This window comes from Salvelinus fontinalis, chromosome 11 (genome assembly GCF_029448725.1).
Source record: "Salvelinus fontinalis isolate EN_2023a chromosome 11, ASM2944872v1, whole genome shotgun sequence".
NCBI classification, from domain to species: Eukaryota; Metazoa; Chordata; class Actinopteri; order Salmoniformes; family Salmonidae; genus Salvelinus; species Salvelinus fontinalis.
Window position 1 is genome coordinate 40,022,355 of NC_074675.1, and position 23,811 is coordinate 40,046,165.

Genomic DNA, 23,811 nt, shown 5'->3' on the forward strand with positions numbered 1-23,811 from the left:
GAGACAGGGAGGGCGGCGAGAGGGAGAGGAGGACGGGCGAGAGAGGGAGGGAGGACGGGCGAGAGAGAGAGAGGCGAGGAGGGAGGGGGCGAGAGAGAGGGAGGGAGGGCGGGCGAGAGAGAGGGAGGGCGGGGCGAGAGAGAGGGAGGGCGGGCGAGAGAGAGGAGGGAGGGCGAGAGAGAGGGAGAGGGAGGGCGAGAGAGAGGGAGGGAGGGCGGGCGAGAGAGAGGGAGGGCGAGAGAGAGTGAGGGAGGGCGAGAGAGAGGAAGGGAGGGTGGGCGAGAGAGAGGGAGGGAGGGCGGGAGAGAGGGAGGGAGGGCGGGCGAGAGAGAGAGAGGGAGGGCGGGAGGGAGGGCGAGAGAGAGGGAGGGAGGGAGGGCGAGAGAGAGGGAGGGAGGGCGGGCGAGAGAGAGGGAGGGAGGGCGAGCGAGAGAGAGGGAGGGAGGGCGGGTGAGAGAGAGGGAGGGACGGAGGGCGGGCGGGCGAGAGAGAGGGAGGGACGGGGGCGGGCGGGCGAGAGAGAGAGAGGGCGGGAGGGAGGGCGGGCGAGAGGGAGGGAGGGCGGGAGAGAGGGAGGGAGGGCGGGCGAGAGAGAGGGAGGGAGGGAGGGCAGACGAGAGAGAGGGAGGGAGGGAGGGCGGGCGAGAGGGAGGGAGGGGCGGGCGAGAGGCAGGGCGAGAGGGAGGGAGGGAGGGAGGGAGGGAGGGAGGGAAGGAGGGCGGGCGGGCGAGAGAGAGGGAGGGCGAGAGAGAGGGAGGGAGGGCGGGCGAGAGAGAGGGAGGGAGGGAGGGCAGACGAGAGAGAGGGAGGGAGGGAGGGCGGGCGAGAGAGAGGGAGGGAGGGAGGGCGAGAGGGAGGGAGGGCGGGCGAGAGAGAGAGAGGGCGGGCGAGAGAGATGGAGGGAGGGCGGGCAAGAGAGATGGAGGGAGGGAGGGCGGGCGAGAGAGAGGGAGGGCGGGCGAGAGGGAGGGAGGGCGGGCGAGAGAGAGAGGGAGGGCGAGAGAGAGGGAGGGAGGGCGGGCGAGAGAGAGGGAGGGAGGGCGGGCGAGAGAGAGGGAGGGGGGGCGGGAGCGAGAGAGAGGGAGGGAGGGCGAGAGAGAGGGAGGGAGGGAGGGCGAGAGAGAGGGAGGGAGGGCGGGCGAGAGAGAGGGAGGGAGGGCGGGCGACAGAGAGGGAGGGAGGGCGGGCGACAGAGAGGGAGGGAGGGCGGGCGACAGAGAGGGAGGGAGGGCGGGCGACAGAGAGGGAGGGAGGGCGGGCGACAGAGAGGGAGGGAGGGAGGGCGAGAGAGAGGGAGGGAGGGCGGGCGAGAGAGAGGGAGGGAGGGCGGGCGAGAGAGAGGGAGGGAGGGGCGGGCGAGAGGAGAGGGAGGGAGGGCGGGCGAGAGAGAGGGAGGGAGGGAGGGCAGACGAGAGAGAGGGAGGGAGGGAGGGCAGACGAGAGAGAGGGAGGGAGGGAGGGCGGGCGAGAGAGAGGGAGGGAGGGAGGGCGAGAGGGAGGGAGGGCGGGCGAGAGAGAGGGCGGGCGAGAGAGATGGAGGGAGGGCGGGCGAGAGAGATGGAGGGAGGGAGGGCAGACGAGAGAGAGGGAGGGAGGGAGGGCGAGAGAGGGGGGGTGAGGGATGGCGAGAGAGGGGGAGGGAGGGAGGGCGGGCGAGAGAGAGGGAGGGAGGGAGGGCGAGAGGGAGGGAGGGCGGGCGAGAGAGAGAGAGGGCGGGCGAGAGGGATGGAGGGAGGGCGGGCGAGAGAGAGGGAGGGAGGGCGGGCGAGAGAGAGGGAGGGAGGGCGGGCGAGAGAGAGGGAGGGAGGGCGGGCGAGAGAGAGGTAGGGAGGGCGGGCGAGAGAGAGGGAGGGAGGGCGGGCGAGAGGGAGGGAGGGCGAGAGAGAGGGAGGGAGGGCGGGCGAGAGAGAGGTAGGGAGGGGCGGGCGAGAGAGAGGGAGGGAGGGCGGGCGAGAGAGAGGGAGGGAGGGCGGGCGAGAGAGAGGGAGGGCGGGCGAGAGGGAGGGAGGGAGGGCGAGAGAGAGGGAGGGAGGGCGGGCGAGAGAGAGGGAGGGCGGGCGAGAGAGAGAGAGGGAGGGAGGGAGGGAGGGAGGGAGGGAGGGAGGGAGGGCGGGCGGGCGAGAGAGAGAGGCAGGGCGGGCGAGAGAGAGAGATGGAGGGAGGGCGGGCGAGAGAGATGGAGAAATTGAGAGTGGGTTAGTGAATGTATGCGTTTGTGTATGTGTGAAGATGCACACATTCTTATACAGTATGTGTGTGTGTATGAATCATGCATGAATGAGTGGCTGGAGTTCAGGCTTTCATAGATCCACCTCAGGATCCAATGACTTCAAGTTCCAACTGACTTCCTTCCTGAATATGTCATCCATTCCTGGTCACTAAATGCAACCATCAGAGCAGGAAATGGTGAAACAAAAAGAATGCTGCGATCGGCCAAACCCAATTGGATGCCTCTGATTGGCCACTCCATTGGGTTGGGTTGGGCCAGTTGACCTTAGTCACCTAGCGGGCGTCTGGAGGTCTGGAGATAAGTGCCCTACTGACAAACATGGCTGACACACAGGTCAAAGGTCAAAGTGGTGAATATGGCCTAGTGCTCTGCCTTTGTGATGTCTAATAGCCCTGGGCAGTGTTGATTGACGTCTGAGGGTCTCACACACTGAATAATACAAATGTTGAGGATTATTCTTGCAACTGAACAACAGGTGACCTTGTAGAGAGAAACAGGTACGTTTTCTGGTTTGAACGCCACAAAGGTAGCTTCCGCTCAACCTTTCAAAGCGTTGGAGATTCAATGTTGAGATGGAGGCATCAGGGGACTCAGAGGAAAACTGATTGGCAAAAGTTGCATACAGGTGGAATCAAATTGTCTTCAGTTTCCTACGGATGCGCTTGTTCAAGATTGTCAGGAGCGACTGCACAAATAGAGTAGTCCCAAATGTGTTAACCCAGCCATCTTTCATTGCTGCTTGCATATACTGCTTGCATATACCAATATGTAACCCTTTCTCAGAGACGGTGGTCAGCAGTCCTTGACCTAAAATACAATTCCATACCCCAAACCCCCTTAGATCCCCGAATCCAACTCATGAGAAAAATTCAGAGATAATCATCTATAATTGGAAAATGTTGTTCTTCGCTGCCAGAGGCGTAGAAGAGTGGTGTCTGCGGAATAGTTTGAGTGAGGCGAGAGCCGGGCTATCGAGCTCCCCACGCCTTCAGGCATTAAAATGTAGTTTGATGGAAGCTCGATTGGGCTGACCGAACATGTTCGCGGGGGGGTGTTTTTGTCTCTGGACATCAGGAGAGCAACACTCAGTCAGGGTCTTGTCAGAGAAAATGCACTCAGACCTGACAAATCACAAGAGGCCTACGCGGGCTTGGGCAAGGCACTCTGGGAAATGAAAGCAGATGGCTTAACATTTTATACCAGGGGGTGAGTATCACAAAGTGTAAGACTCATTTGAAAATCCACCCACCTTGACTGTCAATTCAGTTATAATTTTGTCCAAATTATCCACTCGTTTTTCATGAGGGTGTTTAAATGGATTACCTGAATTGCAATTTACTTCCTGAATTGAGCTCAAACCCAGCTAGCAACCCCTTTAAATTCAGTTACGTGTACCTCCTCTGCTTATCAAGTGCAGTCACTCGATTACTAAAGACACTGCACAAAATAACAATTTATGGTGCTCTTGTTTAATTTAATCCAATGTCAAATAGGGTCTAAGTCATTAACAGCACAGTCTAAAAACACAAATATGCAAATGGAAGGGGTTTGGAGGAATTTCTTTGGCGACCCCTGCCATTGATAATTACATCAGCCTCCATACTCCAACCACTAAGCCATCAGCATGGAGACGGTGTGCACTTTGAGGAGTGGCATGAACAGCTATAGACACAGATGAACACACACACACACAAACTGTCCGTGGACTTAGGGTGTGATAGGGCCACGGCTCTTGGCCGTAAAGAGGATTGTGTTTGCTTTTGGAGATTTCAACCTATTAAACTCTGTGAGCAGTGGTAGCCCTTGGGGCAAGCCTACCGCAACCGCAGACGGTCCGAGGCAGTGGAGGACGTCCAACTAGGCAAAGAGACTGTAAACCACTGGGTTTAACTGCCTGGTGATTAGCAGCTTACTACACCAGGCATCCCACGCTGATCTTATAGGTCTTTAGGATTTAAAAAGGCACAATGCAGATTCAAATCCAGGAGAGGATAGATTGCCAGTGAGGACTATTAACCATAGCTGCACAGCCAGTGAAACTAACCAAGCAAGTGGGAGGTGGGCTCAGACAGAACAACATGACGAACCTAGGCAAAAGCCAAAGATGTACTAGGAGCAAGGGAAAGAGCTGACACTTATTGGAAAGTCTGACAAACACACTCACACGTGTGTGTACACACACACACATATAAGCTTGATCTCCCTCACACACACATATATTCCTCCATATTTTCTGCCCTTGTGAACCTGAGCCAGCGATCTCTAATTGACCCTCTGTGTACCAATGTAACTCCGCTTATCGCCGCAGCAAACTAACACCGTTTCCCCCCCTTCGGTATTTAATCAAACCAGACTAACGAGAGTCAATGATTGCTTTTGGCTTTTTAGACCACACTGGACTTCCACGTGTGAAGAAGTTTTGCCCCAGACGCCTGACATGGACAGGATAAGAGCATTGGTTGATAGCATTGGCTGTCCGTGTCAATAACACGCCAGCGCACATACCCATTGGCGGGGGAGTTTCAGAGAGCAACTTGTATTTCATTTCGGAAGAGAGACCAGGGCCTGGAGTGTGTTAGAGGACAGTGGCCAGGCCAGAACACTTCCTTTCTCCTTGTAAGGCAATATGATATCCTTACATCGAACAAGTCACTCAAGAGAACGGCGATAGCTACAATGCTAACGCTAACACAAAGGAAAGGAGTCTCAACTTCTATTTATATACGCAGTGGTTTGCAATTCACTGGTTGGCTTCAGAGCCTCTCACTTGCCAATACGTAGCATCAGCAATCCAAGGTTTATATACACAGTGTACAAAACATTATAGACACCTGCTGTTTCCATGACAGACTGACAGATGAAAGTTATAATTCCTTATTGATGTCACCTGTTAAATCCGCTTCAAATCAGTGTAGATGAAGGGGGGGAGACGGGTTAAAGAAGAATTTTTAAGCCTCGAGACAATTGAGACATGAATTGTGTTCCGTTCAGAGGGTGAATGGGCAAGACTAAATAGTTAAGTGCCTTTGAACAAGGTATGGTAGTAGGTGCCAGGAGCACAGGTTTGTGTCAAGAACTGCAACGCTGCTGAGTTTTTCACGTTCAACAGTTTCCCGTGTGGCTCAAGAATGCGCCACCACCCAAAGGACAACCAGCCAACTTCACAACAGTGGGAAGCATTGGAGTCAACATGGGCCAGCATCCCTGTGGAACACTTAACACTCAATATTAGGAAGGTGTTCTTAATGTTTTGTACACTTCGTGTATAATTGGCCGTTCTACAGTGAACAAAAATATAAAATGAAACAACTTCAAAAAGGCACACACACTGACTTACAGTTCATATAAAGAAATCAGTCAATTTAAATAAATTAATGAGCCCCGAATCTATGGATTTCAAATGACTGAATACAGATATGCCTGTTGGTCACAGATACCAACAGGCATACTGACTGGTTCTGATCCACGCCCCTACCCAAACAAAGGCCACCATTTGTGACCACCATTTGCATCATGCAGCGCAACACATCTCATTGTGGCCTGTAGAATGTTGCCTTAAATCGGCGTTCATGGCGCCCGGGGAGCAGGTGTTGTTGGGGGGGTTAACTGCCTTGCAGATTTTTCCACCTTGCTGGGCTGGCTCTGGGATTCGAACCAGATTTGGTCTTTTCAGTCCCACTGCGTCTTACATTTTTGTCATTTATCCAGAATGACATAGTAAGTGCATTCATCTTAAAAAGGCTAGGTGGGTCAACCACATATCACAGTCAATCTCAATCTGCAAAGTCGGAGCTAGTAAGGGGATGGCGTCTTGGACGGACGTCTTGGATGGAATCTCTTAGCACTCCATTGAAAAAGCATTGGGTCAAAACATTTAGTGTCACTAATCCCAGAAAGAGGTCTCAATCTTTGATCCCCCCCAAAACCATCCTGAGGCCCCCCACCCCAAGAGCAATAATACGGCCCTCTTTTTGGGGAGTCCCATTGGCTTGCTGTGTTCCTGTTAATGCCAGAGACCTCAAAGCTCAGATAAGCGGAGCTTTTCTTCTTACCCCTCTCCACTCCCTTTCTCTCTTTTTCCTTTTCTCCTAATTTCTTTCTCGGCTCAATCTGACAAGCTATATTACTTTGCCTTCGGGACAAGGTCATCAGAAGTGGGGTAATCTTTAAAGCAAACTCTGGAAACTCCCCTCATTCCTCCTCTCCAAACCCCCACCCCTCTCCTTCCACATTGAAGAGGGGCCAAAAAGGAAAATTAATTTTAGGAGAGGGATGTGGGTATGGCACGATGAATTTAGGAGGGTAGTAGTCCATTGTCGTGCCAGAGTTCCTCTGTTGACTTCTTGGCAGCCAGCTTTGAGAGGCTCTGGGACCGACTCTGGGAGTCTGGCATGCCTGTTCCTGGACCAGTTGGTTTCAGCGCAGGGGGGAGTTTGGAGGGGACGATGGGGGTTTCTGACAGCCGCCCAAAGCACACAAATACCTCAGGCTGGCAAGTAATAACATCATCTGTGCGAGACATTACCAGAGGATTTAACATTTATTTCCCCAATATGTCCCCGTTATGAGAAAATATTATTGCATGCCCCCCAACCCGAAATAGTCAAGTCAACAATTCGGACAGAAGTCAGGATGCATTTTTGCACTCGGCAGCTATGCCCCAGTGGCAACCTCAGTAGGGATTTGACAGTTATTAAGACTGTTTAATAACATTTGTGATAAGGTTGATAAATGAGTACAAAACTCTGTCTGGCATGTGGTACCCAAGTAATCATAACACTTAGTGTTAAATCATTTAACGCTGCATTAGCATTAAATTATTACCAGTAATGATCAACAGATGACTCAAAAATAAATGGTGAATTAAAATAATTAATATAGATTAGCCATTGCACCATTTACTTTTTTCAGCCATGTTCAAACTATGTTCCCAAAACTTGTATAAAGACTGGACTATAAATTGTGCCTTCCTGTATTATATACTTATGCTAAAATGTTTATTCTACTGAGCCATTTACTTTGTTCGTATTCCTATCTTTATTATTTATTGTTGTTGCATTGTCGAGAAGGAACCTGCACATAAGTATTTCATTGAATGATGTATAACGTGTGCATCCCGAACATATGACTAATACAACTTGAAACTAAGAAAGGCTGCATTGAATTCCGCACATAGTTCCAAAAATTAGATCTGTCATTCTGGAGATATAGGCTCACATATTGCTCTGCTGATATTTTCCCAGAAAAGCATTGCCCAAGTGGCCTAGAAACTGCCTGGGCACAGCTACATAGATTTTGAGTGCCTTTCGATGTTATGCCCGACTGTTTGTAATCCTTCTGAATGTATGCACTGCATAGTCAGCAGAATCACAGTGTCCCAGTTCCTCTGGGGCATTGTCATTAGTCCAAGGCAAATTTGTGTAATTCAGTGCAAACATTCAGACTGGGCATCATTAAAATAATAAATAGCAGGGGTGGAATAAAAGGAGCCACAATGCCAAGCAAGAAGGAGATCTGAATGAGACAATCAGGAAATGATCATTTCTAAATAAATATTAGCTGACTCTGTAAATGGTGCCATCATCTCATTGGGATTTGGGAAACAAGGACGTCATGCTTTGAAGCTCCAGAGTTATCGTGTTGCTACGGGTGATTGACGATGGTAACATTCCCTCCTTCCATTCATCTCCTCTATCTTCCACTGGGATGTTTTAAATGAGGATATCAGTTCGAAGAGAGGGGGCCCGAAAAACCAAATGTTCCTCTTCTCCAGTCTTCAGTGCCAAAACCACCCTGTCTAGTCAATTCACTCCCTGTATGGATGGATGTTGGATCAATGGTTTTAACCTCTGTTGTGCCATGCGGAAGACAAATGGCAACAACGACAACAAAAAAACGACATTTTTATGCCTTTCTAACCATTGTCTATAATTATCTTAGCGGGATGTCTGTAACACACATAAAAACTACAACGACAGTCTCCCTTCGAAAAATATGTGTCGGAGAGGTTAATGCAACTTCGTGACATCGGGATGTTTGGACAAATTGGATATTTGGATGATGGTGGACTAGATCGAGGACACAGGCTAAATAATCGTTGTTTCCATTTATTGTGGATTTAATTGACTTGTCAATAACTTGCTTATCGCAAGGAAATAATAGGGTTGCGTAACCAAGCGCGTCGCCACACAAATACACTGAAGTTATGAGGAGAAGAAAAAGCCTCTCTCCCACATTGACTAAACTGGACGAATTGAACTCACAAAGAAAGGCCTGCTCTGCTCTATCCCTGTGTGTGAAGTTCTGCTCTGTGTTAGTGAATAGGAGGGAGTGCCGGAGTGCCAGAGATGTGTCTGGTAGAAAGTGGGACCCGCCTGTCACATTGTAGTGGGTACTTTGGTGTTTAAATATTTATCTAAGGTACCTCCAGAGTCAGGCCCATCCACACATGAATTATGCATAACATGGATCCCATACAAGTATGAAAAATGAAGCACTTAACACTAGGCAGTTTGCAGCACTAATACACTGGAAATAAGTTTGGAGCTACATGGAACCACATATGGTCTTTATATCCATTTCCAGCAATGCTCTCACACTCCACATTATCACACTCTACCACTCCTTTTAAAAAGTTAGACAAAGGAATCAGTTTACGGCAGTTGCTAGTGTTATGCTAATTAACAAATGGGCAAGTAAGTAGCTTTGTGCCATGTGGCACTGTGAGACAAGGAAATGTGATAATATTTGTTTCCGCCACCCGTCCTTATTGTTAAGTTGTTAACTATTTATTTCTATTTTGAACAAAGGAATAGGCCGTACCCCCAGCTACTGTCTTAAAGTGATAGTTCACTCCCGAATCAAGGTTGTCAGATGTTTTCAGAACTCAAAATATTCACATTTTAAGATGAGCCCATGAGTTCCTTGTTATCGGCTGTGTAGATATGTATTGGCTATATGCCTCAATAGCAAATGAATATTAAAGATGGAGGAAATTATTTCCCATTCATGTGGATTATTTTTTTTATCTCTCACATCCATGTGATTTAATATCTACTTATGAGGTCTGAACACATGAACGGTCACACAAAACTCATGAAATTGTCAAGTGTACGGGTGTATGACTGCAGGGGCTGCATCATTTCACTTTATTTTGAATTTAAAGTCCCCTGAGAAAGATAGTTGAGTATTCAGGATATTTCATCACTGTCTTAGCATCTGCTCTAGTATGGATTGTAATAAATACTTAAAGGGATACTTCAGGATTTTGGAAATTAGGCCCTTTATCTACTTCCCCAGAGTCAGATGAACTTGTGGATACCATTTTTATATCTCGGTGTCCAGTATGAAGGAAGTTAGATGTAGTTTCGTGAGTCAATGCTAATTAGCATTAGCGCAATGACTGGAAGTCTACAGAGACATAAAAATGGTATCCACAAGTTAATCTGACTCTGGGGAAGAAGACAAAGGGCATCATTGCCAAAACCCCAAAGGATCACTTTAAACTGAAAGCTGACATCACAATGGATGGCATGGAGTCAAGGGGAAAACAAATCACACCATCCTAGAAAAAAAACATTATTTCCCGTTAATTTGTATACATTCAAAGCCCACTAGTTTATTTTTGCTGCATCAGCATATCCATTTTTATGACCGAAAACATCTGGCAACGGCAGCTGTTAAAGACAAGCTCAAGCAATACTTCATGTAGAACAACCGTACAAGTCAAAAGTTTGGACACACCTACTCATTGAAAGGTTTTTCTTTATTTTTACTATTTTTGATATTGTAGAATAATAGTGAAGACATCAAAACTATTAAATCACACATATGGAATCATGTAGTAACCAAAAAAAGTGTTAAACAAATCAAAATATATTTTATATTTTGACATTCTTCAATGTAGCCTTTGCCTTGATGACAGTTTTGCACACTCTTGGCATTCTCTCAACCAGCTTCATGAGGAAGTCACCTGGAATGCATTTCAATTAACAGGTGTGCCTTGTTAAAAGTACATTTGTGGAATTTCTTTCCTTCTTAATGCGTTTGAGCCAATCAGTTTTGTTGTGACAAGGTAAGGGGTGGTATACAGAAGATAGCCATATTTAGTAAAAGACTAAGTCCATATTATGGCAAGAACAGCTCGAATAAGCAAAGAGAAACGACAGTCCATTATTACTTTAAGGCATGAAGGTCGGTCAATACGGAACATTTCAAGAACTTTGAACGTTTCTTCAAGTGTACTCGCAAAAAAACATCAAGCGCTGTGATGAAACTGGCTCTCACGAGGAGCGCCACAGGAAAGGAAGACCCAGAGTTACATCTGCTGCAGAGGATAAGTTCATTAGAGTTACCAGCCTCAGAAATTGCAGCCCAAATAAATGCTTCAAGTAACAGACTTCAATTGTTCAGAGGAGACTGTGTGAATCAGGCCTTCAGGGTCAAATTGCTGCAAAGAATCCACTACTAAAGGACACCAATAATAAGAAGAGACTTGCTTGGGCCAAGAAACACGAGCAATGGGCATTAGACTGGTGGAAATCTTTGTTTAGATGAGTTCAAATGTGTCATTTTTGGTTCCAACCGTCATTGTGAGATTCAGAGTAGGTGAACGGGTGACCTCTGCATGTGTAATTCCCACCGTGAAGCACAGAGGTGGTGATGTGATGGTGTGGGGGTGATTTATTTAGAATTCAAGGCACACTTAACCAGCATGGCTACCACAGCACTCTGCAGCAATATGCCATCCCATCTGGTTTGCGCTTAGTGGGACTAGCATTTTCAACAGTACAATGACCCAATACACCTCCAGGCTGTGTAAGGGCTATTTGACCAAGAAGGAGAGTGATGGAGTGCTGCCACAGATGACCTGGCTTCAACAATCAACCGACCTCAATCCAATTGAGATGGTTTGGGATGAGTTGGACCGCATAGTGAAGGAAAAGCAGCCAACAAGTGCTCAGCATATGTGGGAACTCCTTCAAAACTGTTGGAAAAGCATTCCAGGTGAAGCTGGTTGAGAGAATACCAAGAGTATCCAACGCTGTCATCAAGGCAAAGGGTGGTTACTTTGAAGAATTTTAAATATATTTGTTTAACACTTTTTTGGTTACATATGATTCCATATGTGTTATTTCTTAGTTTCGATGTCTTCACTATTATTGTACAATGTAGAAAATAGTAAAAATAAAGAAAAAGGTGTCCAAACTTTTGACTGGTACTGTACAGTATGTCTATGTGGGACTGAAATGTTGTTCTGTGGTTATTCATAAACAGTGAAGTATTGCATCATTCCTGCAGCATTTCTACAACATTGCCTTCACAATGTTCATTATGCAGAAGAAAAACAGCCATAGGCCATGCCTCTACAATGTTGCACCATTTCTATTCAATCAGAGCTCATCCTCAAATGAATTTCAATCTCAAGTTAGGGTCAACAGAACAGTAATCAAGCAATGTCCTACACCCTCTGGGGTAAAATGGCCGCCTTTTTCTGATGCTCCATAGACCGGCATATTTTTCAGACAAAACAACGGTTACCAAGCAAATAAGTCTCTCTGGGAAGTGTATTGATCTGTTCCACTATGATGAACAGCTGGCCTAAATGGAAATGCGCGAGCAGCATGGAGAAAGAACAGATCTTAAATCAGATGAGCTCTGTATGAATAGGAATGATTGCAGATGGGAGAGCAAAATAAGAAACTAGTTTGGAATTAGGACGCATGCATAAACAAATTAAGCAAGCAGTTATGATTATGTTGATGTTGCTAGTATCAGCTTTTTACTGTAACTAGGTACTACTTAGCTAGTTGTAAAGTGTTAACACATTTAAAGTGTAAATATTTGAACAATTTAAAAGTGCAACACTATCACTTAAAGTGTTAGCGGAAAAATGTACAAAACTAAAGTAAATAAAGATATATGCAGTAGTTTAATGTTGCTCAGCTAAGCCAGAAAGTCAGCTAACTGCATTCTGAACTGAAATGTTTATCATTGTTCAATGTATAACATCTCTTACAATGTATTATTCAAAAGAACATTTCAAAGAATGCTCCATTTCAATATAATGTAATCAAAGAAACCTTCTTTCCGGAGATTCAAATGGGGGTTGGCAGCGGAATGGAATATCCACGTCTCATTTAATAATGGAAGAAAAGGTATCTTGTTTATTTTACGTTCCTTACAACACCGGAGACAGAGGGACAGCGATAGGAGCCAAAAAGCTCATTAGTGGGACTTGTCATTTACTAGTATCGTTTACCTCTGGAGTGGGAGGGTAGTTGGGAATGGTTCCCCCCTTGTCCATTAAATCCTCTCTGTTTAGAAATGGAAGAGCACACAGCCAATATTCCAGTGTTTCAGTAAACACTGCGGTGTGGTCGGACAAAGTCCATCATGACTTGCACTTTCCTGATTCTGGCAGCCATAAATGCATTGCAATGGTCTGGCAGTTGCACACGGCTGGTGTGCGACTACCCTACCGATGGACAACGCAGTGGAAAAACAGGTTTATGGCTTGGAATTTCACGGGAGTGGAATGCAAAGTGAAACAGACCACACAGCTCCCGTTGGACGTGGCTAGGTACTAAAGAGAAGCTATTTACACCGCTTTTTCTTCATTAAGATCGGTATAAATAGGCCGGCAACGTCCTGGGATACCGCATAACAACGTCAGCGCCTACCTTCTCTCTCTGAGGACATCTTACTTTGTGCACTGCACTGAAAATACCTTCCAAGTACCGAGCAAAGGCCCCGAGGTGGTTCTCCAGGGAAGACCGCTCTACCTTAACACACCTACCTCATCTGCATCAACGGCATACCTGGGAATGTATTTAACACCTTCAAAATGGGGGGGGGGGGGATATGCTTAACGCTGTAAAACCTTCATCCCTGCGTCTCTCCGTAGCATTGCATTATTATGTCAATGGCAGGCAATGCAGAAGTATGCACAAGAATATATATTTTATTTTGGCCCCTTATGGAAACTACTAATATATAAAGTGAACACTGGTTCAAAGTTTAGATAAAGATAAAAAACAACATCTTTCATTCCTCCGCCTAGATTTTATGTCCGGCCATAGCTTATCTATTTAGTTCAAAGCACAAGAATGGGGCTGGGCACGTTTATCAAAAATGTATGATGGTCTTGCATAAATTATGCAACGTGTTGTCCTTGTGCCAACCAATGCATCCACTGAATAATAATTATGAGAGGGACTTGGGTACATGAGTACGCAGGATGAGGCGAATGCCAACGTCCCTTTCTTACAGTGGCCAAACACGAGAGAGAGTGAGACACACAGCGAGAGTGAGGGGTGGGATGTGTTTTAATCTGTCATTAAACATCAACAAATTGAGGTAGCTTTCTGGAGCCTGTCTTGTCATTATTTGTTTTGTGCAAAGAAGAGAGTAGAGAATTGATATGATACTGTATAAGTGTTTATCAGCTCATAGTCCATTTCGATTTATATACTGAGAGTCAATAAATATTTTCCAAATGTTTGAACTAGATGAGCTACTAATGTTTATTTCATATTTAAAATAAGATATGATTGGCACCAACACACATTTCTGTCGGGCAAGTAAATTAACAATCCATTACTCTATTGTCATATTTAGTGGCTTGGAAAACCAACAGATATTAACAGGGATTTTATGTAAATGCACTAGCAGAAGATAAGGTAGCTGATAACTATGAATAAGGTTCTTAAATGTGTTCCCACTGAGGACAACTCAATTAACTTGTATAGAGAAATATATACAAAAGCCATTTAAAAAAAGTGCTTTATGAACAAATACATTAACTTCATTGAGCATTTACTCAGCGCATTCACATTAGCTAAAACACATCATAACACAGCCATTTTGCAGGCGGAAGCGCCACAAGAGCAGTTGGGGATACTGATTGAAATGTTATCCTCTATATTATAAGCCTGGTGGTTCGAGCCCTGAATGCAGAAAGCCATGGCATATCAGACTGTATACCACAGTAGGTATGACAACAACAAACATATGTTTACTGCTCTAATTACATTGGTAACCAGTTTATAATAGCAATAAGGCACCTCAGGAATTTGTGGTATACGGCCAATATACCACGGCTAAGGACTGTATCCACGCACTCCGCGTTGCGCCTAAGAACAGCCCTTAGCCAAGGTATATTGGCCAAATACCACACCCCCTCGTGACTTATTGCTTAATTATATAATTGCATCATTATGGGGGTGCCTAATGCAATTGCGGATGAAATGACATTGAGAAAACACCCTTTAATACTCTTGACAATAACAATTAAACAGAGGGTGCTGAAACTAAATGGAAATCCTGGCATAGCCAGAGTCAGGATAGTTCTCGGTCATTTGCCATGCAAATGCAATTTCCTTATTACCTAATCGGGTGCCATCCCTTCAGTAAGACAATGGAGTAAGCTTTCAGGTTGATGATATCACCTTCAGACCTGTAAGTAAAGAGATTGAGGTAATTTGATGAATGTAACCAATGCTATTATCTCTTACACGTAGCCCTTTCAAGTTCAGCACAGTTCGAGCAAGGAGGGTGGAATAGAAGGGAATCTTGGGTCGTCATTGCTTCTTCTCAGAAATTCAACATTTTCTTCTTCCTACTTTTGGTTGGGCATTTCCAATTTTTTTTTTAAACTATTTAAGCGTCAACCATGCCTAGATTGGACTGGATGACAGACTGATATTTCAGTGTCAGTTTGGAATGTCTGCCCACTGGGGATTTCAAAGCGCATCCTCTAGTGCTACGTTACTCATGCGCGTACGCAAACATACTTAAAATATAGAGACGTACACACAATTATACAACCATACAGGACAAAAAAGACAGGCAGACGGACACATCTGCTCGTCTCCGAGCCTGTTGGAAGGTGTCACATGCTTGGCGTGTTTCCTAGTGTGGGCAGATGGTGTGGCACAATTAGGCCCTCTGAATCTCTCAATCATCTCATGTACGTTGTATAAAGAGCTGGACCTAGTCTGGTTATAGCTGTCAAATACACTCACTCGCACATCTCTCTCTCTCAGTTTTTGCAGAATCCAACGGTCTGCTACAACTGTATACCGTTGCTTTCTCTGGAGCCTCTCCAACTCAACCACCCTTTCTCTATAACAGTAATGTTACTTCTGTCTATGTATAATTACTCTGTCAATTTCCCTCCTTTGTCCACATGTTACTCAGCCACAGAATCATTATCTGACATCTCTCAGAAATCTCTATTCTGAATTCCCCTCTTTTCACCACATACTCCCTCTGTCACTTTTTCCCTCCCATATCTCTCTCTCTCTCTCTCTTGCTCTACTAGTGCGGTCTGAATGCATTTCAGGATCAGATACCGAGACAATAGGCAAGCGAGTGTCACTTTCACACCCCAATTACCGTAAAAGGGACATTTTGGCCAGTATTTTGCAGAGCCACACAATGAAGTGAACGTCACAGTGGAACGTGATATCCCCTCCTGTTCGCCTTCCATCCCACGGCCTGCAAATACAAGGAGGAGGAAAGCCATCCGGGTATCCGACACCGGGCGAGGGCCATTAGCAGAGAGCGGTTAAATAAGGATACCGTTAACCGAAGTCGCTGACAGGGACAGGAAACATCTGCTGCAAACACAGAGGCCTCCCGTTGCCCCGGCAATCAGCCTTTCATCAAAAGGGCCTCGCGGACTCTTCCCACACAACACAGACTTCCACGAACACAAACACAGAGAGCGCCCAGACGTCGCACCCCGCAGACGTACACAAGTGCGAGAAAATAAACAAGACTTAGACGTGCGCAAAAGCACACAGACAAAAACACTGAAAAATCTCTGAAAATACATTTTGCTTCCTGTATACTCCCGTCTCATGTATTGTCCATACATACAGTATCTTGTCTTTTCTTAACTTCCCCTAAGAGTCAATGTTTTCCTCTTCCTTCTCAATCGATTGATCCATGTCTTTCTCCCACCCGTCACATAAACATTGAATTTCCACCAGATCCAAACACCTTGCTGAGCACTAGGCTATGAGCCATGTTCAGACTGCCAATAGCACAGTTGTATTTCCCCACACCTGTGACGGAGGGGAATGATTCACCGGGGCCTGCCACACTGTATCAAGGGACGTGTGTGTACTAGAGCAGAGAACTACCTCACCTAACTGTCTGCTGCCCTGTGACCTGCAAGAGCAGTTACGAAGTACAAACTGTACGGTATGTTTATGAGCAGACATCTCACATTACACCCTGAGGGAAAACTCCAATAAGCAAAACCCAATTCGACTTATTCCTTTTCAGCTCCTGGTGGAGCAAAGGGCCTCATAATCCAAGCTAGCATATCGGTATATAAATGCAGTATTTACATTTTTTGTGAGTTTAAAAAACGCATAAAGACGTACAATGCATACTTTAGCATTCTCTCGCTCGCTCTCCTTATTCTACCCTTGGAGCACATCCTCAGGGTCGCATGGCGTTCTAATTTATAATTAAGTGCGAGGCAAAAAGTTCACAGCCAGTTGTGACCTTATTCTTGTGAACAGGCCCAGTTATGGTTTCGGGGCAGTACTGTTAGCCTACTCTGGCATGCAACCGCGTCTTCTAAAAACAATGTCTGCCCAAGCTTCTTTCTACTCAAGAAATCCCCTCACAAAAATACTTTGAAACTGGGCAGCTATAAGCTTTGCTTTTAGCCACATTTGTTGCGGTTGGCAACACCTGTCCTTTGTACTAAACTGGAGAATTTGCTTCGGAAATCTAGGGTATTTCCCATACACGCTACACATGTCTGTCAGAAACGGGGAAGGGAAAAAAACTACATGTGAGTCGTACCTGGACTTCACAGTTAATCTCGTCCAAAGCTGCGTACCTGACAGTGGTGTGTTGTACAACAGTTGACGGATTAGCCGTGTGTACCATAGCCGTATCGGGTATTACCGCCGCTCGGTCGACACCCTCAGAGTACACAAAAGCGACGGCGGGTGACTAAATGTCTGTGTTTGCTTTGGGGAGAGCCCCTGTGTGGTCGCAACGTTGCAACACGGGCCCACCTGTGGCCTAGGAAATACGATTCTGGGTATTTTGGGGCATTAGCGGATCATGATGAATGGGAGGACGGCCCAATACTTCTTATCTATACGCTCGGGGTACGCAAAGTACTCAGATAAGCTCAGAGAGGAAGAAAAAAAATGGGCCTAGGAAGCAAGGAAGCGGACTCGGGTCAAGATGTTGGGGAGGGTCAGTTGTGACAGATTCCGGATGCTTTGAATCGCCTGATAACAGTTAACCATTGACTAAGGTCAGGTAGCGTAGCATTCTTGGCCATTTAACTCACTGGTCTGTGAAGACAAAGCATGAAATCATTATTGGAGTCTCTACCAGCCCTGAGAAGTGTACGCAACACTAATCAATGAGAATGGAGGGTCTTATGCGCGAACGAGTGAGAGAATCACATTTTCATACCCATTAGTGAGTCAATGATGTTAGGTGGGCCACGTGTGCAATACTCTTGGTGACATGGGGTGTGTGCGTGCATGCACTGACATTCTCCATACATTTTCTGATGGAGATTATTTTGTTATTCAGTTACTCATTAAATGAGTATAGCAGAGACAATGAGACAATAGCCTTTGAGCTACTCAGAGACTCCCTCAATCTATCTGATTAGCACAGTTGTGTTGTTAGCAACTCACCATTGTACGCATGTGATTCACTGGCTGTCACCTCTCGTCCTTACATCTTAATTCTTTCCCAAAGACACCATTCCTAGTTTTTCACAACACACGCCAAAAGCGATGTGTGGTATTTACGTTTTTTATAACATTTCAATGATTAGGGGCAGGGGACAGAGAAATATTTGTAGAGAAATATAAAAAGACAAGCCGTACATTAAAAAAGAAAAGCTCATTCCGTAAATGGTAAATCCGCTAACTCCCATTCCATAAACAAACAACCTTCAGATCTGACCTTGTAACCACCTCAGGACAACACACTGAAAGCGGAATTGAAAAGCTTGAGATTTATGTCCAGAAGCTTTGACATCTTTTTTGCTTATATTAACTTTGTACCCTAAAACATAACATGGCAATATAATCTGTCATTTATTTGTTTGAGACTGCATGTGAACATGAATCATGTACATGTGATTCCTGTATCCTGTATGTAAAATGTTATAGCTGCACAATGCAGAAATGGCAAAGCCATTTCAAGGTTGTGAAAATGTTTATAGTTACTTAATTTCAGTTTATATGACAAAACAAGCAAGTATAGTGTAAAGAGAATCATTGTACCATCTAAACCTCTGAAATATATTTGCCGTAAATATTGCATTTTCAGCTGTTTGAAGCTGGTGTACAAAACCAAAAGTAAAAGACGCAAAGACGAAACTTAAGAACGGGAAGCATAGAAATAAAAGCTCACAAGCACATAAAACAGATTTACCGCTTCTTAGATTTACTTTCAATGAGAATGACAGGTCTATAACACACATTTCTAAGTGAATTTGGTTGGGTCGTACTGCAGATTTAAGTAAGTAAATGTCAGAGAGCTAAACATACTAATGTAGTGTAATGATAATATGTCATCTAAACATACTAATGTAGTGTAATGATAATATGTCATCTAAACATACTAATGTAGTGTAATGATAATATGTCATCTAAACATACTAATGTAGTGTAATGATAATATGTCATCTAAACATACTAATGTAGTGTAATGATAATATGTCATCTAAACATACTAATGTAGTGTAATGATAATATGTCATCTAAACATACTAATGTAGTGTAATGATAATATGTCATCTAAACATACTAATGTAGTGTAATGATAATATGTCATCTAAACATACTAATGTAGTGTAATGATAATATGTCATCTAAACATACTAATGTAGTGTAATGATAATATGTAGTCTAAACATACTAATGTAGTGTAATGATAATATGTCATCTAAACATACTAATGTAGTGTAATGATAATATGTAATCTAAAAATACTAATGTAGTGTAATGATAATATGCAATCTAAACATACTAATGTAGTGTAATGATAATATGTAATCTAAAAATACTAATGCAATGTTGGTAGACTTAACCATGAATTTAGCTTGGACAAACATTAACTATGGTTACCCTTTTGTCCAAATAGTTATGGGTTGGGGTGGGTGATGTGGCATTCTACTTCTAGCACATTCTAAAAGCAACTGCCTATTTTCCTGTGTTTAAACAATCAAACTATATGTATTGTGTGAAAAAAAAAAATGTTTTACTTAAAAACCAAAGGCCACTGAATCTAAACGGTTTCAATTGAATGGGCCTATAGTTTCCCTCTCTTCCTTAGCTTACAGAGAGGGAGAGATTAATACAATACCCACTTGAGTTTCATTCCTCTCTTGATCTGTCAGTTCATATTCACTAAAACCAACCTCCAGCTTTACTGCTATTTAAACATATACAACAGTGATAACCAGCACAGTGGGGCTCTCCGTGGTAAAATAATAGTTTGGGTAAATACAGAGTGACAAGGGAGCCTGATTCAATCTGGAGGAAATTACGATCTGTACGAAAATGTTGGTGGATTGTCGAGAGACGAGGGAGAGAAAGAGAGAGAGAATATACTTTCCTTACTCTGCAAACAACATATTTCTCTGAAACACAAAGTGTTAAGTTAGGCTCCTCCGCGAGCTGTCAAGTGTCGTCCGTCATCCGGTCTTGCCACAGTCTATATATTGATTAAGCCGTACATCACATAAACTCTACAAGACATTATTTCTAATTAAAAAGTATGCCATAAATTCGGGGCTTTATTGCGAGGGCCGCGGCGGTAAATAAATGGCAGGAATGGCTGAAACAGATTGCGGCGGAGTTCCGTGTCTGTCCACGGTTTAGAGCCACCCGTTACAGGGCAGACTCGTTCAATCGGACCTGAGAGGGCCCCCTATACGCCAGGCTGGGGGGAACGGCGCTTTCGTTAGTCTCCAGAAAACCACAGAAAAGGGACGATATTTGGGCTATTCAAAGTGGTCCTTAATCATTCTGCGAGCAGGTTCTGGTTAGGCTATGACTGACAAGATGGTGCCGCTTTGCTTTCTAGATGGGGTCTATTTTTCTTCACTTACATGCGTTTTGCTGCTTCCACGTGTCACAGTTAAGAAGTTTTAATGTCCCCATGTTGATACTGGGATAATTTCCACTGTACCCCATGCCCAAATTGGACCAGTGAGGAGACCGGAGAAACCTGCCCCTCAAAACGCAGCCCTTCCCATTTGTCAACTTCTGATTACCTCTGCGTGTGCGTGCGCTGGTTGTTATGTAGCCACTACCCTGAGTTCTCAGTCAGACGGGCACAAAGGGACACCTAATTTCACAGGTGTGAGCCTGAGGGAAGGGAAGGGACGAAAAGAAGAAAAAAAATATGACTATCTCAGCGACAACCTGCCTGACAACATAGGAGGGCGTGTCCCTTGACTCTCTCACTCGTATACAGCCCTTTGCATACCTTTCCAGGGTGAGACTGACTACGACCACACTAAAGCCCCTTGAGCCAAAGTGGCGGTCGGTGAGGAGGCGGCAGAGGAAGTCCCATTTGGTTAACTGACAGTCTAACGGTCTGCCATCCAACAGGAAGGAGGGTTTTGCGAGCATTTGGTGAGCATCGCCTTGGGAGAAGAAGGAACTAATGAGTGAGCTAAAAAGGACAAGATTAAGTGATCCCTCTATAAAAAGCCCAACTGTAATCTGCTCCACTCCTCCCCGTAATGTCCTCAAATGATCATCACTCCCAGTAAGCCGGCTTCAAACACTTCAAACAGAAACTGCTCAGTGACTGCTCTCGCACCTAGTCGAAGCTTTAGAAGGAGCAGTGAAAGGCATTTGTGACCACGAAAAAGGAGAAACGCAAAATCTCCTAAGAGTCGTCTAAATCTCTGTAGGTGAAATCCATCAATTACACTGGAAAATGAGGTACTTCAGGGGACTCTTTCCAGCTAACCGTATATCTTTGCAGCATACTCTGATGTATGAGTTTCAAATACCCCGTAATTAAGAAGTAAGCCCTGTCCGAGCCAGAACGACTCATACCGCCTGCCATTCTTCAATATCTGCTTACATTTTTGGAGCTCCTCAATGGTAGTCGGTATGCACATGTATGAAAACAGTATAAACCACAGGGTGGTGCTGGTTGAGATTCCTCAGTCATATCATACGATATCCAACAGGCCCTGTGGTATGACTGGCAGCTCCCTTTAATCTGCATCAACACATTCTAGCTGTTAGTTTACATTAGAGTACATGATCTAGGCTCTGCATTAGGGAGAGGCCCCCAGAAATAGGCCTACTGTAAGTCACAATATAATATCCCCTTTCGCCATAATAGTAAGTTGCTAGAAAGGGCAAGATCCCCTGTTTCTGTAGATTGATGTACAAGTAAACTTGGACAGGAAGTGTGTCTATCGCAAGCCCCCCTGGCCTTAATCCGACTTCACTTTGCCAATTTGTTCCCCCCCTCCCTACTCGTCATGCGTCGGAGGCGACATGGCAGGGGGTGAGGCTTCCGGGCCGACCAATCAAGCCAAGTGGAACCTTCTGCGCACTGCACGGTCCTCTGGGATTGAGGATGCAGCGTGTGACAGAGGGGGGTAGTCAACCCTTCTTGAACACGCCCCAGTCATCTCCAGGCTGATGACTCCATTCCAGTTTGTCTCAGAGAAAATCATTTCATGATTCAACCATGAAAGTCCCATGCATTTTCTTTCAAACAGGTGATATACGCTACATATAAGTATGTGGACACCCGTTAAAAAAGTGGATTTGGCTATTTAAGCCACACCCATTGCTGACAAGTGTATAAAATCGATCACTGTCATGCAATCTCCGTAGACAAAAACACTGGCAGCAGAATGGCCTTACTGAAGAGCTCAGTGACTTTCAACGTGGCACCGTCATAGGATACCACCTTTTCAACAAGTCAATTTGTAAAATGTCTGCCTTGCTAGAGCTCCTCCGGTCAACTGCAAGTGCTGTTATTGTGAAGTGGAAACGTCTATGAGCAACAACGGCTCAGCCGCGAAGTGGTAGGCCACACAAGCTCACAGAATGGGACAGCCGAGTGCTGAAGAGTGTAGTGCGTAAAAATAGTCTGCCAATAATCACTGCAGAGTTCCAAACTGCCTCTTGAAGCAACGTCAGCACAAAAACTGTTCGTCGGAAGCTTCATGAAATGTGTTTCCATGGCTGAGCAGCCGCACACAAGCCTACGATCACCATGTGCAATGCCAAGCATCGACTGGAATGGTGTAAAGCTCACCACTACTGGACTCTGGAGCAGTGGAAACGCATTCTCTGGAGTGATGAATCACGCTTCACCATCTGGCAGTCTCACGGACTAACCTGGATTTGGCAGATGCCAGAACGCCACCTGGCCTAATGCATAGTGCCAACTGTAAAGTTTGGTGGAGGAGGAATAATGGTATGGGGCTGTTTTTCATGGTTGGGGCTAAGCCCCTTAGTTCCAGTGAAGGGACATCTTAACGCTACAGCATACAATGACTTTCTAGACAACTTTGTGGAAGGCCCTTTCCTGTTTCAGTATGACAATGCTCCCCAGTGTACAAAGCGAGGTCCATACAGAAATGGTTTGTCGAGATTGGTGTGGAAGAACTTGACTGGCCTGCACAGAGCCCTGACCTCAACCCCATCGAACACCTTTGGGATGAATTAGAATGCCAACTGCGAGCCAGGTCTAATCGTCCAACATCAGTGCCCAAACTCACTAATGCTCGTGGCTGAATGGAAGCAAGTCCCCGCAGCAATGTTCCAACATCTAGTGGAACGCCTTCCCAGAAGAGTGGAGGCTGTTAAAGCAAAGGAAGGACCAACTCCATATTAATGCCCATGATTTTGGAATGAGATGTTCGACGAGAAGTTTTCCACATACTTCTGGTGGTGTAGTGTACATTGTTATTATTGGCTTTGTTTCAATCAATTTGGTCCATACCGTGCAATTAGCCGTCCCACCACATTATGCTCCATCGTTATAATGATAATCCCCCCTGACAACGTGCCACCGATGGGCCACAAACCATCCATACTGTATGAGTTGGTTATGTAAGCTGGTGAGGGAAAGGAGCTGAGATTCCCTTGTCTCAGCAGCAGCAGCGAGGCAAACAGCACGGTATGCATATGCAGGCCGGGGGGACATAGGTAGACACTCAGACACAGCCAGGCTAAGAGCTGAGCAAGCATGACCGGGGGGAGAGAGGGACGGGGGGAGATGTTTCAGAAAGAGACAGAAAAAAGAGGGAGGGAGAGAGAGACGGGGGATGGACAGAAAAAAAAGGAAGATGGTGAAAGAGCGAGAGATAGTTGTGGGTGAAGGAGAGGTTGAACGCAGTGTGGTACAACTAGAGCATAAGAAAGGACAACAAAATGAATTCAAGCAAGGACAAGGCATGTACACATTCTCTACATTAAGACATTGGGTGGTTACGAAATGGAACCCTATTCCATATAGACGGAGTATACAAAAAACACTAGGAACACCTGCTCTTTCCATGATAGACTGACCAGGTGAATACAGGTGAAAGC

At 45.4% G+C, this 23,811-nt stretch overlaps 1 protein-coding gene across 20 annotated transcripts in view; it reads right to left on the reverse strand.

Annotated features, from left to right (window-relative positions):
- LOC129865730 (adhesion G protein-coupled receptor L3-like) overlaps window positions 1-23,811 on the reverse strand; it is a 306,636-nt gene that overhangs the window by 245,677 nt on the left and 37,148 nt on the right. Inside the window, exon 3 of one of the 20 annotated variants that reach the window (XM_055938697.1) lies at window positions 14,619-14,687. The exons of 18 other annotated variants lie outside the window; for them this stretch is intronic. The gene's annotated coding sequence lies outside the window, so the exon portion shown is untranslated. Of the gene's footprint in view, window positions 1-12,312; window positions 12,455-14,618; window positions 14,688-23,811 lie in introns of those variants that run through there. One more of the 20 variants, XM_055938698.1, reaches the window with a different exon arrangement.